Below are 16,502 nucleotides of genomic sequence, written 5' to 3' on the forward strand. Positions count from 1 at the left end.
TCTGCCTTGGCTTATGCCTAAGCATCCCAACTCGTCTTTTGACTGTTGCCCCTCTGGTTTAATTCTTCACGTAGTAGCCAGAGTGATTCTTTTCAGACGTGTTCAAATTATGTCACTGGTCAAGACCCTTTGGCACTTTCCTATGACACTCAAAGTGAAAATCCCCTGTGTTACCATGGTTTTTAAGCTTCACCTATCCTGGCCCCTCCATTTCCCTTCTGAAATCATCTCCTGTGAGTTCCCATTTGATAATGCCTTTCAGACCGAGGCTAGACTCGGGACGAGGCTGAAGGAGGAGCAGGAATACAGGGAAAAAATTGGGGACAAACCGGTACCCACCCAAAGCGCAATGTAACACCCGAGATATCTGAACCTGGTGATGTATGGAAGATAACCACAGAAACAACAAAACCCAAACCTGGTTCAAAACCAGGCGACACTGAATCAACGCTGACAGTTACAGGCTGGTGGGAAAGGTGTACCTATTTGTAGCCATAAATACTATTTGCTTCAGTCTAAATTCTTTTTTTTATTACAGAATTTTTTTTAATTAACAAAGACCAGTAATTCCACAAACCGACAATGCCTCGGTGGCACACAAGTACTGTAGGCTGTTTCTTCTTGATGAATCTATATATAACAAATCCTCATTAGATGTGATTCCAAAACGTATGTCTACATTGGCTTGGCATGATTAATAATGTAAAGTAAAATAGAAACATCAGAGCAACTTAAACATTGGTTTAATTTCTGTGTGTCAATTCAAGGTCAGTGACGAGAGAGCCCCGTTTAAAAAAAAAAAAAAACAAAACTGAAGTCACAAAGTCTTTAGGAAGCAGCCACATCCCTATGTGCATTTGAAACCCGAGGGCTAAAAATCCATTCTTGATGAACACCATGAAGCAAAGGATGTGTAACATCCACCACATATCTGTTTCAAAAATGGCATGTTTCCAAAATTATCCACCTCTTTCCATGTAAACATCACAGTTTGAGTAACTACAGAGAAGCCATCAGAATGAGTTCCACAATACACTAACCCTCACGAGGCACCCCTGAGCTCTGTCTTAAAGCATCCACATCAATCCTGGGGCTTAAAGAACATCTTCTTTACTTTAACTGTTGGTTTTACGTGTTCATTTTCATCTTCATAGCTGGCCCGGTCTCTTTTTTTGCAAACTTTTTTCCAAATGTCCCCACCAAGGTCTCATATCTTCTAGCCATTTCTTCGTCTGATACATCGAGCTCCACTGTGTCACCTCCAACTTCTTCTGTTTTGTTCTTAGCATTCATCTGAAGCATTCATTTTCTTTCTCTTTAAGTTCTGGCAAATCCAAATACCAGTGGTCTTCGCTAATGGTTTTCTTTTCTTCTTCTTCTAGCTGTTTCTTGGTCTCTGAGTCCACTCCCCTTTGCATGAACTTCACGTGCAGCAGGTTCTCGGACAACTTTGTCTTGCGCTCCACCACCATATTGGCTCTTGCTCTGGCCGAGGTTGGCCACCCACTTCAATCTAAATTCTATACATGATGTCCAGCACTCAACTTCTAAAAATGAGACACATAAAAAAGTAAAGAGAAAAAAAAAAGCACTACCAAGAGAAGATGCAATCAATGTAATCAAACTAAAAGAGGACCCATGATTTGTAACCATCAGAAAGAAAATTCAAAATAACGATGACTAATATGTTAAAGGTATTAGTGGAGGTGGACAGTGTGCATGGACAAATGCGACATTTCAGCAGGGAGATTGACACCATACAAATCAAAAGGAAATATGGGGTGGCTGGTTTGTTCAGTCAATTAAGCGTCCGACTTTGGCCCAGGTCATGAGCTCATGGTTTGTGGGTTTGAGCCCCGCGTCAGGCTCTGTGCTGACAGCTCGGAGCCTGGAGCCAACTTCGGATTCTGTGTCTCCCTCTCTTTCACTGCCCATTCCCTGTTTACACTCTGTCTGTCAAAAATAAATAAACATTAAAAAAAAAATCAAAAGGAAATGTTAGAAATAAAAAAAATATATTAGTAAGATAGATGAAGAACGCTTCCTTAGAGGTTCATCAGGAGACTCAACACAGATGGAGAAAGAATCCAGCAACATGAATATAGGCCAATGGGAATTACCTGGACTGAAACACGACGGGGAAGAAATGAGCAGGGAAACCAGAACAGAGGGTACAAGAGTTGGGGAACAATATCCAGTGCATGTAATTGGAACTCTAGAAGGAGACAAGACACAGACCAGGGCAAAAGGATATTTGAAGAGATAAAGGCTGATAATTTCCAAAAGGAATAAACAACAGGCCAGAAAGCCAAGAAGCCCAGCGCCCTCCAGGCAGAAGAAATAAGGATAAACCACCTGGGCACACCATATTCAACCTACTGAAAACTAAGGAAAGATGGCATCCAGAGAAAAAGTCCCATGACATACGACGGAACAAAGGGAAGAATGTCAGCAGATGTCTTGTCGGAAACTATGCGAGCCAGAAGACCATTAAATGACATCTTGAAAATGATGAAAGAAAAAAAAGAATGCGTTAACCCAGAGAACAGTGGTCCAGAAATGAAGGAGAGATAGACTTAAAAACAAATGAAAACTGAGAAAATGAAATAATGCATTGCAATCAAATGACTGCCAACTTTGAACTCTGTAGCTGGCAAAAATCTCCTTAAAAAGTGAACGAAAGGGGCGCCTGGGTGGTGCAGTCAGTTAAGCGTCCGACTTCAGCCAGGTCACGATCTCGCGGTCCGTGAGTTCGAGCCCCGCGTCTGGCTCTGGGCTGATGGCTCAGAGCCTGGAGCCTGTTTCCGATTCTGTGTCTCCCTCTCTCTCTGCCCCTCCCCCGTTCATGCTCTGTCTCTCTCTGTCCCAAAAATAAATAAACGTTGAAAAAAAAATTAAAAAAAAAAAGTGAACGAAAAACTGGAAACAGCCCAAGTCCACCCCACCTGTGAAGAGATAAACACGATGTAATGTGTCCACACAATGGGATGCTAATTCTGCAATAAGAAGAGATGAATCTCCCCCCAAATCAAACTATCCCAGCCACAAGAGACTACGTACTATGGAAAATTATAGTGACAGAGCAGATTAGTAGTTTCTTCAGGCTGAGGATCTGGGAGGAGACTGACCATACTGGGGTAAGGGAGGACTTTTAGGGGACAATAAACGTGTCCTTAAACTTGATTGTGGTGGTTATTGCATGACTACATACACCAATAAAAGATTATTGAGCTATACTTATAAAGCAAGTTAATTTTATTGTATGCAAGTTTATATTTCAAAGCTCTAAAAAGATAAATTGTTCTCAAGTCAAAATTGAATGGATGATTCAATCAAAATGAAATAGTACAATAAGCCTTGGGGTCTTGAATATTTTATGAAAATAATCGAATCATTAATCATATTTGAATGATCAAAACTAAGCTTGATAATTTGGGGGAAAATATGAATACACAATAAAAACATTTCTAGGCCAAAAAAAATACTATGAGGAGTAATGATGAGCACGACTGCACCAAAGGAAATTTTAAAAGGAATTTCTCAGGGGTTCCCGGGTGATTCAGTTGGCTAAGCATCTGATCTCATGGTTCATGGGATTGAGCCCCATGTCTGGCTCTGCACTGACCACCCAGAGTCTGCTTATGATTCTCTCTCTGCCGCTGTCCCTCTGCCCCTCTCCCACATGCGTGAGCGTGCTCTCTCTCTCTCTCTCTCTCTCTCAAAATAAATAAAAAGAAACTTTAAATTAAAGAAAGAAATAAGAGGAATTCTTCAGGCAGAAAAAACATGGTCCCAGATGGGAGCTGAAATTCAGGAAGGAACAGAGAGCAGTAGATAGGGCAAGTAGGTGAATAAGTGTAAATGAATATCGACTGAATGCATAATTGCAATGTTTCACAGTATTCAGAACGTATGCAGAATTAAAATGTGACAATGGCACAAAAAGTGGGGGGGGGTATTAATGGAGTAAAAAATGTGTTCTGAGTCCCTTTTATTGTCCAGGAAATGGTAAAAATACAAATGTATAGTAGACACTCATGAGTCCAAGATGCATATGGTAATGTCTAGAACAAACACGAAAAATACAGTGAGAGAATGGGTGAAAAACATGCATAGAGAAGGAGCTGGAATAATAAGATATTTGATTAATGAAAAGGAAGGCAAGAAAGAGAAGAAAAAGTATGAGGAACAGTTGGAGTGAAAACAAAACAAACAGTAAGATGTTTGATTTAAACCATATCAGTAATGGCATTAAATGCGAATGAGCTAAAAATTCCAGTTAATAGAATAGATCGTCAGACATGAGAAAATAAATAGTACTCAGTGATGTGCAGCTTAAAAGAGGCACACATTAAATGAGAAGCCAGAAAGAAAAGTTGAAAGTGAGAGAATGGTAAGGATTTACGATGCAGCACTAACCAAAAGAAAGTGAGTACGATTACTATATTAGTATCAAATGATATCAAAGTCAACTCTAAGGCAAGAAGGATTATTACAGACAAAGACAGATGTTTCATGAAAGGGTAAATTTATTAGTAATATACAGCAATTCTAAATTTACATGCATGTTCAATAGCATAACTTCAAAGTGTGGAAAGCAAATGTTGGAAGAACTTAAAGGGGGAAACAAAGACATTTACGGTCACGGTGGAAGTTTCTTGAACTTCTTTCGATAATTGATAGAATACACAGATAAAAGTTCAGTAAGAAGGTAGAAGAGTTGAGTAACAGAATTACAACCTAATTGGTGAACACGATGCTATACCCCCAAATGCAAAATACACATACTTTCCAAGTGTGCCTGGGAAATTTACCGGAGTTGATTGCATGCTGGGCCTTAAGACAGTTTTGACAAATTTCAAAAGCCTAAACACCAAAGTGTGTTATCTGACCTGGGTAGAATTCACCTAGAATATAATAACAGAAAGGTCAATGGAAAATCCACAACTTGGGCACCTGGATGGCTCAGTCATTAAGCATCTGACTTCGACTCAGGTCATGATCTCACAGTGAGTTCAAGTCCTGCTTCAGGGAAGCTCCAGCCCTACTTTGGGTAAAAACGTAAACCCTGGGTGAGCCCTGCTTCTCTCTCTCTCTCTTTCTGTCTCTCTTCCCCTCCCTCTCTCTTTCTCTCTGTCCCTCACTCACTTGTGCCCTCTCTCTCTAGAAAAAAAGAAAGAAAGAAAAAGAAAACCCACAACTTTCAAGGAATTATGTCATAGAGTTTGAAATGTCAAAAACAACTTTAATGAAATTTAGAAAATCCAAACAGCACAAACAAACATCACCGTGCAAGATGCAGCTAAAGATCTACTTTGAGGGACATTTTTAGCCTTAAATGAATACACAGTAAAACCTTGGTTTGCGAGCATCATTCGTTCTGGAAACATGCTTGTACTCCAAAGCACTTGTATATGAAAGCAAATTTTCCCATAAGAAATGATGAAAACTCTGATAATTTATTCCACAGCTCAAAAATATTCATACAAAAATGATTATCATACTGGAATATAATCCAAAATAATAAAGAAGGTACAAAATATAAAGAACAATAAACAAACTAACCTACACTTGCTTGAAAACCTTCGTGGCTGGTGCGAGGGAGACAAGAGAGAGGAGGGTTACTGTGTAGGACGACTTTCAGCATCACTAACGGAATCACTGCTGTCTATTAGCTCAATGGAATCTTTTTCTGCATGGGGGCCCTTGTTTACGCTTTCGCGGATGTTGACTACAGTATTAATAAACTCTTGTCATACACTGCATTTAATGTAACTGGCAATAAGGCAGCAGAGGAAAGGGTCTCTATCTGCATTACTCGCGATGTAAGGGTTTGCTGTATTAGCGAAGAAGCAAGGGGGAAACTCCAAGCACATTAGATTCTGTGCCATCCGGAGTCTCCCTCAGCACTGAAGCACCCAGTGCCTCCGTTGGGCGGGATGTCGGGAGCGATTCAATGGTCTGTCCTTTGGGAAACTGCCGTTGACGGACAAAAACCCCCTTGCCCAGGACACATCCTCTCCTTGGGGACAGTCCACTCCCAATAGCTGGTTGATGGGGTGAGGAAAGGCTTGGCTCTCTGTCTTTATTGTGCCCGTTGGATTTTAATCTACAGGGCTGACTGAGTGTTCCCACAGCAAGGTCAATGCCACTGAAGGAAAACTTTTGTGGCATTTCTGGAGAGAAGAGGGCATGCCAGGCCACTCGGGGCCTCATGGAGAGGCACCCGTGTTGGTCAGGAAGCAGATGCAGAAGTGAGAGACACAGCTTGGCCAGACCCTTTACTAGGGTTTCTGCAGGAAAGGCAGGTGGGCAGGAACGCTTCGGGATAGTATATGAGAATTGGCTAGTTTGAATAATTCCAGGGGGTCTGGGACACAAGGAGGGTTGTCCCTAGTTGTCTGGCACCTGGCCCCGGGTGACTTAGGGCAGGGGGCATATTGGCTCGGTGGGTGATGGTTGGATAAAAAAGCGGTTCCGAGTATAAGGTCACAGGGAGAGGTAAACCGTTTAGGCTGTTTGGCCCTGTAATTAATGAGTGTCAAATAGACAAATACAGAATCTAAAACCACAGAAGTGTCCCTGTGCCTGAGTCCTTTGGGAGGGGCAGAGGACTTTTTGGGGGTAACTACAGTTCAGCTTGTCCTCTGCCCAGCGCTGCCTTTCTCGTTCTCTCTCTGTTGCTCATTCTGTGGACCCTTCCCGACACCCGTACCCAAGTCCCCGTCCTCGAGTTTATTTGGAAGAAACCTGCCTTACCACAAATAAGTTAGAAAAAGAACAACAACAACAACAAAAAAGCCCAAATCATGTAAAACGGAGGAAATAATACAAGAATAAAAATTGCTAAAAAAAATAGAAAATACGTGTGCAATACAACAGAATCAATACACTCAAAGTTTGTGATTTGAGTAAGCTGATGAAATCGATCACTGTCTTGTAAGGCCAATTAAGAAAAAGAGAAAAAGCACAAATTATTACTCTCTGGAATATCTGCAAATCCTGTAAGAAAGAAAAATGTGATACAAGAACACTTTGAGAAACGAACATCAAATATGCCAGAGTATTAATATTTGTTACATTGGGGTTGTGGGCACATGGAGGGTTATTATATCAATCTGTGTATTTGGTTCTATATTTGAAGGATCCAGAGCTGTACAACAAATAAATATTTATTTAAAAAACTTGGTTTTCTGACACGTAATCCAGATTTTCCTCTGCTATTAATAATACTACTCATTTCCTTCTTGTTGTAATTATTGATGAAAAAACAGACGTATTGAGCTCTGTTATGAGCTGGGTGTTGCTGCGCGAACTTTCCTTTTTTTTTTTTTTTTTTGTTTAAATGTTTATTTTTGAGAGAGAGAGAAGGAGAGAGAGAGACAGAGTACGAGCAGGGGAGGGGCAGAGAGAGAGGGAGACACAGAATCTGAGCAGGCTCCGGGCTGTCAGCACAGAGCCCAACATGGGGCTCGAACCCACGAACCACGAGATCATGACCTGAGCCTAAGTCGGATGCTTAACTGGTTGAGCCCCCCAGGTGCCCCCTGCGTGAACTTTCCATGTTATTTCATGGAATACTCGTGGCCGCCCAATGAGATAGCACCTGTCCCCTCTGTTGTACAACAGACACTGAGAAGGCAGCTGTTGGAAGTGATCAAGCCATAGCATGTGTAGGGCTGAGATTTGAACCCAGGGCGCTGATGTCTGAACCCCAAGTGTTTGGTGGAGAAGATGCATAATCCAACCAGTAAGTATTCACCATGCCGTAGGGATACGAAATGAATAAGGCCGATGTCGTCCTTGTCTCAGGGACAGACGCTTAACGAGGAGTTCCAAGAGGAGGATGTGCCGAACCCCCAAATCTGAGCGAAGCATAGGTCTGCTGCTTCATGGTTCTGCTTGGTGGAGAGACAGGGCGTTAGGCTTTCTGTTCGTTGGGGTTTGGATCAGTGTCCTGTGGCTCCTGTAACAAATTACGACACACGGGTGACTTAAAACGACAAAAACGTATCCTCTCCCGGTTCTGGAGGCCAGAAGTCCAAAATCCAGGGTAGGAGGGCTGAGGGAGAATCTGGTCCTCGCCCCCTCCAGCTCCTGCCGGCTGCGGGCAGCCTTGGCGTGGTGGGGCTTCGCTCGTGTTCACCTCCTCCTCTCCTGGCGCGAGCTTGTCAAATCTCCCTCTGCCTTGCTCTTTTTTTAAAAAAAATTAATGTATTTATCTTGAGAGAGAAAGAGAGAGAGGGAGCAGGGGAGGGGCAGAGAGAGAATCCCAAGCAGGCTCCGCACTGTCAGAGCAGAGCCCAATACAGGGTTGGAACTCACAGACCTTGAGATCATGACTTGAGCCATAATCCAGAGTCCGATGCTTAACCGGCCGAGCCACCCAGGCACCCCCGCCTGGCTTTTATTAAGGACGCTTGTCATTGGACTTCGGGTCCATCCAGATAATCTCCTGTGAGCGTCTCCTCTCAAAATCCCTCACTCAAGCACATCTTGTGTCATATAAAATAATATTCACTTTTTTACTATGGAAGGGAACATTCACAGGTTCCAGGGATTAGGATGTGGACATATTTTGGGGGGAGGGCACCATCCAGCCCACCAGAGCCTTCACAGCCTGTTGGACTGTGGCCGAGCCCAGCCTGACGCTGCTTAGCAAAGCTGCTGGGACGGAGATGACGTCGCCTGACGTCAGAAGGGAATCTGGAGAGTAGAACAGCTACACCTTCATAGGCTGACATTTTGCAGTTGGAGGCTTTCGCAGACCACTAAAACAGTTGATCTGTGGCAGTCTGTCGAGGTTCTCAGATTCAAAGAAGATCGCCAGGCATGTATCATTTCCCCCCCAACCGATACAATTATTGCAAGATGATGCAGTTGAAATGTTCTAAATGGAATCCCATGCTTGAATGCAAAAACCAGACACAGTATAAAATCCCAGGGGCGCCTGGGTGGCTCAGCCGGTTGAGCATCTGACTTGAGCTCAGGTCAGGATCTCGTGGTTCGCGAGTTTGAGCCCCGCGTCAGGCTCTGTGCCGGCAGCTGGGAGCCTGTGTCTCCCTCTCTCTCTCTGCCCCTCCCCTGCTCACGGTCTGTCTCTCTCGCTCGCTCTCAAAAATAAATAAAACCATTTATAAAAAATCCTTTCATTCCATTGATAAAAGGCACGGGGGCGTGTGGACTTTGAGTCAGGCCTGAAATTGAGTCCAGGCTTTGCTCCCTTTTCGTGTGGGACCTCAGACAAGTCTCGGGCCTTCCTGAGCCTGGGTTTCCTCATCTGTACAATGGGCCACTTTGGTTTGTGGGGCTATGGTGAGGCCTCCAGCCTAACGCCTGGGCCACGGGAGGGCTTCACAAATACTCGGTTCTCTTCCTGCCTTCGTAGGCACTCACGCACCGACACGGAAAGAGACCGTCCGGATGCTCACGACCTGGAAGAAAGAAGCAACCTCATGTTCCACAAGCGCCAACATCCCCGCAATGGAGCGTTTTAACTGTTTTCTAACGGTCGCAAATAACAAGAGAGCTGGCAGGGTCCCTCCGGCATCACAGGGGATTTACTGGGATTCCATTTCATGGAAATGATGGCAGGGAGTGTTTTCACGGAAACAAGCGGAGAATCACCTGTTCGCAGAACAGTATGAGCAAAGGGGCTCCAGGGCGGCTCAGTCGGTTAAGCGTCCAATTTGGGCTCAGGTCATGATCTCACGGTGTGTGGGTTCGAGCCCCGCATCAGGCTCTGTGCTGACAGCTCAGAGCCTGGAGCCTGCTTCGGGTTCTGTGTCTCCCTTTCTCTCTGCCCCTCGCCTGCGCGCTCTCTCTCTCTCAAAAATAAATATTAAAAAAAAGAGAGAGAGAACCACGCTGGGTACCATGCTGCCTGGAGGCAGTCCCAGCTCAGCCGTTTATAAGATGTGTGACTGTGATTGCATCATCTAACTTCTCCATGCCTCAGTTTCCTCAACGGTAAAATGCGGATGAAGTCAGGCAGAGGAGCTCCGGGCCAGGACACGGAAGCAAACATCCGCAGCTGTAATGTGAATGCAGGGCGGCAGAGACACTGTGGGGGAGTCACGTTACCTGGAGGCCTGCACGCCTTGCCCAGGCTGGTTCCTCCACCCCGTGCACCTGTTCCCTGGCTCCTCCTTCTGGAATCTCCCTAATGCCCTCCGCTGCCCGCTTCCTCCATGCACACGCTAGTGGGCGGGGCCTGCTCTCGTGCCGGCACAGCCCAGGCTCTCCTCCACCGAAGCATTCCCCTCACGGCAGCGTCCCCCCATGTCTCTGCTCAGGGAGTGTCCCTCCATGTCACAGGCTCTGCCCAGAACGGGGATGGGCGACGCAGTTAGGAAGTACAGACCGGTCAGATCACATGACTGATGAATTTGTCGGCTTCCAAAGTACATGGTCACCAGAAAGCAGCCTGTTTGTCTGTGCGGACTCCCCCTCCCCCTCTGGGCCTCAGTTTCCCTTCGGCACACACCATGGGACAGGCGAGGTGCTCGCTCATTAGGAACAGCTCAAGCGGTGGCCCACTCTGGTCCTCACTCAGAACAGGCTCCCACAGACCTTGGGTGGCCGACCATTGGTGCCCGGGTGCCATCCCTGGGCCCCTCTGAGCCCACCTGTTGCCACGATGGACATTTCCAGAAGCTGCCAGCTGCCCACCTCGACCCCTGAGGTCCTCTCTGCTTCTCCACCTGAGGCCTCGGAGGTGCTGGGGACCGGATGCTCCGAAAGGAAAATGGGAGTTGATGGGTAAATAGCCCGACAACCTCATTGCTTGTGGGACCAGTTCTGAGGGGGGTCCTTCCCGATTCCTCAGGAGTCTCCACTGGGACTGAGCCCAGTTGCCCACAGAGGTGACCCCTCATTAACGCACTTGCTAAGGACTTTCCTCTTTCCCTGTCTCACTGTTCCCTCCCTCACCCGGCTTCCCTGGACCACTCCCAAATAAGCCCATCCGCACCCAAATCCTACCTCTGGGTCTGCCTCCAGAGGACCCCAAACCTAGCCTCCTTCCTAATCGCACGCATACTCGTTCTGCACCTACATAAGTCCCTCTTCCTGAGCAGGAGCTGGAGGAAAACGTGGCCCCTCTGCATGTGCACATGAGCACCCATCCACTGGCCTCTCTCTGATTGCTTTGTGGCCTCCCATCATGCACTGATGTAGCAGGCAGGCACGGGTATGGTCGTGTGTCCCTCTGGAGCACCTAAGGGGCCAGTAGGTCTCCCTCTGGAATTCCTAAGCGTCCAGCAGCACGCCAAATTCTGCTCTTCCTCAAACATATCAGACACATTCCTGCCACAGGGCCTTTGCACTGCCTGTTTGTTTCCTCTGCTTAGAACACCTTTCTCTCAATATACCTGGACTCACCTCCTATAGTGGGTTGAATTGTGTGTCCCCCCCCCCCCAAAAAAAAGAGAGAGAGAGAGAGAGATGAAAGTCCTAACCCCCAGTGCCTCTGAATGTGACTATTTGGAAATAGGGTCTTTGCACATGTCATTACTTAAGATGAGGCCATCCTGGGTTAGATTGGGCCATACATCCAATGGCTGGGAGCATTTAAGAAGAGAAGACACACAGAGACACGGGGAAGAAGGCCGTGTGAAGAAGGAGACAGAGACTGGCCGGCCGTATCCACAAGGCAAGGTTGCAGACCCACATGCAGCGGGTAGACGGCGAGACTCTCCCTCGGGGCCTCCAGAAGGAACCAACTCTGCCAACACAGGGATTTTGGACTTCTAGCCTCCAGAAGAGTGACACAATAATTTCTATTGTTTGAAGCCACCGCGTGTCGGTCATTCCTTAAGGCAGCCCTTAACAACGAACAAACACACCCCGGGGGCACCTGAGCGGCTCAGTCGGTGGAGCCTCCGACTTCGGCTCAGGTCACGATCTCGCGGTTTGTGAGTTCGAGCCCCGCGTCTGGCTCCGGGCTGACAGCTCGCAGCCTGGAGCCTCCTTCGGATTCTGTGTCTCCGTCTCTCTCTGCCCCTCCGCTGCCTGCACTCTGTCTCTCGCATTATCTCCAAAATAAGCAAACACTAAAAAAAAATTAAAAAAAACAAACAACGAACACACCCCACCCCCTGGACACCTTCTCGAGGAGGTCCTCACCGACCACCTAGTCGAGACTGCGGGCCGCCGGGTTCCCCACCCGGGCCCTCCGCCGCCCCTTTATGCCCTGGTAAATTCTCCCAGCTTCCGCAGCCACGCCCCGCAATGGGCGGGGCCTCGTGCAAAATAAAACTATGGGGCCACGTGTTCAGAAGTTATTTGGGACTTCAGGGTGGGGTCAGCTGCGCACCGAGCCGGGGCTGGGCCCTTCTGAGCCCGGGGCTCCGTGCGGAGCCCAGAGTCACACCTGTGACCGGCCCTGTCTGGGGCGCTTACCCTCTTCTGATCCGGTGGGGGGGACACCTTTGGGACTCCCCAAAGGCCTGGATGTCTCCCTCCTTCGCTGGCGCATCCCAGTCCTCTGGAACATTTCCAGGCGCCTAGTAGGGCTCTGGGGGAAAACCGTGTTGATGATTCAGAAGCTGAAGAACGACCCCTGGCCTCGGGCCTGGCCGGGGTTGGGGCTGGGAGCGGCGCACGTGCGGGCCCTGGATCAAAGCGCAGCAAAGCGGCTCCGTGCGCATTTTTTTTAAAGGCGTAGAGCCACTTAGTATCTCTGGCCTCAGTTTCCTCATCTGGAACCTGGGACGATCCTCACAGCCACCTCTCGAGATTGTGTGGTGATTGGAAATAGGCGAAACACGCGGACCAGTGGCTGACCCATCGGAGGCACTTGGGTGAGACCCGGTGGCTCTTCCCAAGGCATGTGGCTTGCACCTGTCCCCCCGGGGGGCGTCCCTGGGAACAGAAGCGCCCGGGGAGGGGCGGGGGGCGGGGCTGCGGTACAGGTGCAGTGGTGAGTCCGCTCGCTCGCAGCGCTGGGGGTGCTGGCTGGGCGAGAAAGACCGAGGCCGAGCGCACCTAACACAAGTCGGGGGTGGGGGTGGGGGTGGGGGGCCGGGAAGCGGGGAGGAAGTTGACGTGCGCTCGGGCAGATCTACAAGCCCGGAACGTGTAAGCAGCCTTCGGAATGACAACAAAGAGGCCGGTCCAGGCCGCCTGCCCTGCGGGCATCTCTGTTATGACTTACAGGATGCATTTCGAAGACTCCAGCAAAGAGCTGAATAATTGATTTTGAAATATTTGAATTCTGGAACATGAAATGGAACCCGTTAAGCTTTTTCATGTACCTCGTGTCCTCCGTAACAACATGGAGCTCATTTTAAACTCCAGAAATAACAAGAAAGACCAGGAGACCACCCTCTTAGAAATAACTCCCTGCGGTCGGTTGTTGAAAGGAAAGCAGATCGAATTCACTTTGGGACAGAAAGGATTCTAAGAAACGGATTTTCACAATGTCACAATGGGGCTGGCCTATGGATTGTCACCAGCATTAGACCGGCCTGCATTGCCCGAGGGTCGATGCAGACGGTCAAGGGCGTTTTACTGCCGCTTCCAACAGACTTTTTAGGAGGACGTTTCCATGGTTTAAAACCATGCAGCGTTCTTGAATGAAGTCAGCCAAAATATTTTCTTAAATCAATGGACTTTATTTTTTAGAGAAGTGTTAGGTTTACAAAATAGCAGAATGGGGACAGTTCCCCTACCCACGCCCCTATTATTAACATCCGCATGGATGTGCTACATTTGCTAAGATGAGATCAATATTGTTTCACTAATGCTACTTTAAGTCCATAATTTCCATCGGGGTGTTATTTGTGTTTCTTTTCTTTTTTTAAGTTTGTAATGTTTTTATTTATTTTTGAGAGAAACAGAGAGAGGGAGACCCAGAATCCGAAGCAGCTCCAGGCTCTGAGCTGTCAGCCCAGAGCTCCACACGGCCTTGAACCCACAAACCCACGAACCCACGAATTGTGAGATCATGACCTCAGCTGACTTCAGACGCTTACCTGACTGAGCCACCCGGTGGCTCAGTGTGTTATTTGTGTTTCCAGGTGAGCCTTGAATGACACGGATTTGAACTGCATGGCTCCGTTTACAGGTGGATGTCTTACAGTACTGTAAATACATTTTTTCTTCCTTATGATGTTCTCACTAACATTTTCTTTTCTCTGGCTTCCTTTATCGTAAGAATACAGGGTGCAATATGCATAGCATACAAAACGTGTGTTAGTCGACGGTGTATGTTGTTGGTAAGGCTTCCTGGTCAACAGTAGACTATTAGGAGTTAAGTTTCCGGGGAGTCAAAAGTTACACCCGGCTTTTTAACCACGCACTGCTCAAGGCTCAAGTGTGGATCCCATAGGTTTTGACAAATGTATCTAGTGACGAATCCACTGTTACAGTCCCAGATGGAGTAGTTTCACTACCCCGATGTCTTCCATGCTCCCCCTATTCACCCCTTCTCCCTCCAAACCCTTGGCAAACACTAAATTTTTTTTTTACTGTTTTCCTGGCTTTAACTTTAGCTCTAAGTTGTTTATTGTGTCTTAGACTATCACCCAATACTAGGAGGACACATATTGGATTTGTTTTTCACGTATTGGATTTATAAAGAAACTAATCAACCTATATCAACAGTGTAGATCTGTTTTTACTAAATGAGCACCCGATCCCCAAATTTGGAAACCACCGCCCTTGAGATGAGCTGATTGCTAGACAACTTTCAATGAGTGTCGAGAAACTCACGCTCCAAAGTAAAACCCTTATTTTATTTTATTTTATTTTATTTTATTTTATTTTATTTTTTTAATGTTTGTTTATTTATTTAAATGTTTGTTCATTTTTGAGAGACAGAGAGAGACAGAGCATGAATGGGCAAGGGGCAGAGAGAGAGAGGGAGACACAGAATCGGAAGCAGGCTCCAGGCTCTGAGCTGCAGCACAGAGCCCGATGTAGGGCTCGAACTCACGAGCTTCAAGATCATGACCTGAGCCATAGTCGGATGCTCAACCGACTGAGCCACCCAGGCGCCCCTATTTATTTTTGAAAGAGGGAGAGACAGAGTGCGAGCAGGGGAGGGGCAGGGAGAGAGAGGGAGACACAGAATCCGAAGCAGGCTCCAGGTTCTGGGCTATCAGCACAGAGCCTGACGCGGGGCTCGAACCCACGAACCGCGAGATCATGACCTGAGCGGAAGTCGGAGGCCTAACCGACTGAGCCGCCCAGGCGCCCTGTAAAACACTTATTTTAAACAATTATAGTATTTCACAATCAGGGACATGTTTGTTTGAGTTTGCAGAGTGCCGTCATGGCCATTTTGTCTCTGTGGGGGGAGAAAAGGAGGCATTTTTACCTCCATTTTAGTGGCAACAGTTAGTGACTTTCTGGGCCCGCCTGTCTCTCCCTGTTCCTCTCATGGCCATTGGCTCAGTAGCAGAGTTTCTTCCACTGACCTCAGCCTGTCATACGGATCTCACAGCCCCACTGTTGGTGGTGATATTTCCCCCGCAATTCAAGGTAACTCCGTCGCTTCTGGTTTAAAACTGCCTCTTTGGGGCCATCTCTCCATTAGTTCAGGATTCCTCCTTCCTCTCCAATTCTTCTCCCACGTCCCGGGGCCGATGTAAGTTCTGGGGCTCCCGCTGCCGGTATATCGTCTCCAGAATTCCACTGTCAGTAAACGGTCCGTGTCTAGACGGTGACCTGTGTGCAGCAAGTATTGAACCGTTGACTCACTGCTTGTTTGGCCTCCACCTTGGAAGGCTACACCCAAAAAAACTCCCGAACTCACCTTCTGACATCCTTCCCCCAACCCCCTTCTCCAGTGCTCCCTTCCGCGGCACGGCCCCATGACCCCCCACTTGCTGAAGCCACCAGCCGGGAGTCACATGTTGGAGTCAGCCCTTGGGTCCCTGCCTCGTCTTGGCTTTTGTGGTCTCCTGTCCATTGGTGCAAAAGCTGTGGGCTATTAAATAAAAATTCTCCTTGACGATCGGCTCACAGAGCAGGACACAGCCGTCTGTGCGGACTCCTCGTTTTGTAAACCTGTTCTGACCCCACCTGAGAGCAGATCTCTGCTTCCTGTGAAACAAATTCCATTTTCCAGGGCTCAGACGAGGCCCCCGCCCTTGAGTGGCTTGTGCCTTCTGCCGGCTTCCTCGCTTCTCTGCTGGAGGGACGGGCCGTTGATAAAACCAGGCCCCACGCTCTCCTGGCCGAAGCTGTCCTGGACCCAGCCCCACTGGCCGTGTAGCATTGCCTCGTTTGTTTTGTTTTGTTTTGTTTTTCTGGGAGTTTGTAAGGTACGTGAGGGGCAGGGCACTTTAGCGGATTCGTGCAAATTGATCTGGAAAACTGATCTGATGAAAACTTGCCAGTTCGAGGATATCCTGAGTCTATTAGAAGGAACTCCCCGTGCTCCCGGAAGGCAGACATTCTGAGCTCCATGAGAGAAGTGTCCTTCTCTGGCTAATCGAACGACCCTCCTCTCGCTCCAGTGACACGGAGATTGGTGCAGTCGACTCCTCTGGCTG

General features: G+C 47.5%; 1 pseudogene; it reads right to left on the reverse strand.

Moving 5' to 3' along the window:
- Positions 1-806: 806 nt before the first annotated feature.
- On the reverse strand, positions 807-1,472 carry LOC113592711 (M-phase phosphoprotein 6-like; annotated as a pseudogene).
- Positions 1,473-16,502: the final 15,030 nt, after the last annotated feature.

Source organism: Acinonyx jubatus, chromosome B1 (assembly GCF_027475565.1).
Source record: "Acinonyx jubatus isolate Ajub_Pintada_27869175 chromosome B1, VMU_Ajub_asm_v1.0, whole genome shotgun sequence".
Lineage (NCBI taxonomy): Eukaryota > Metazoa > Chordata > Mammalia > Carnivora > Felidae > Acinonyx > Acinonyx jubatus.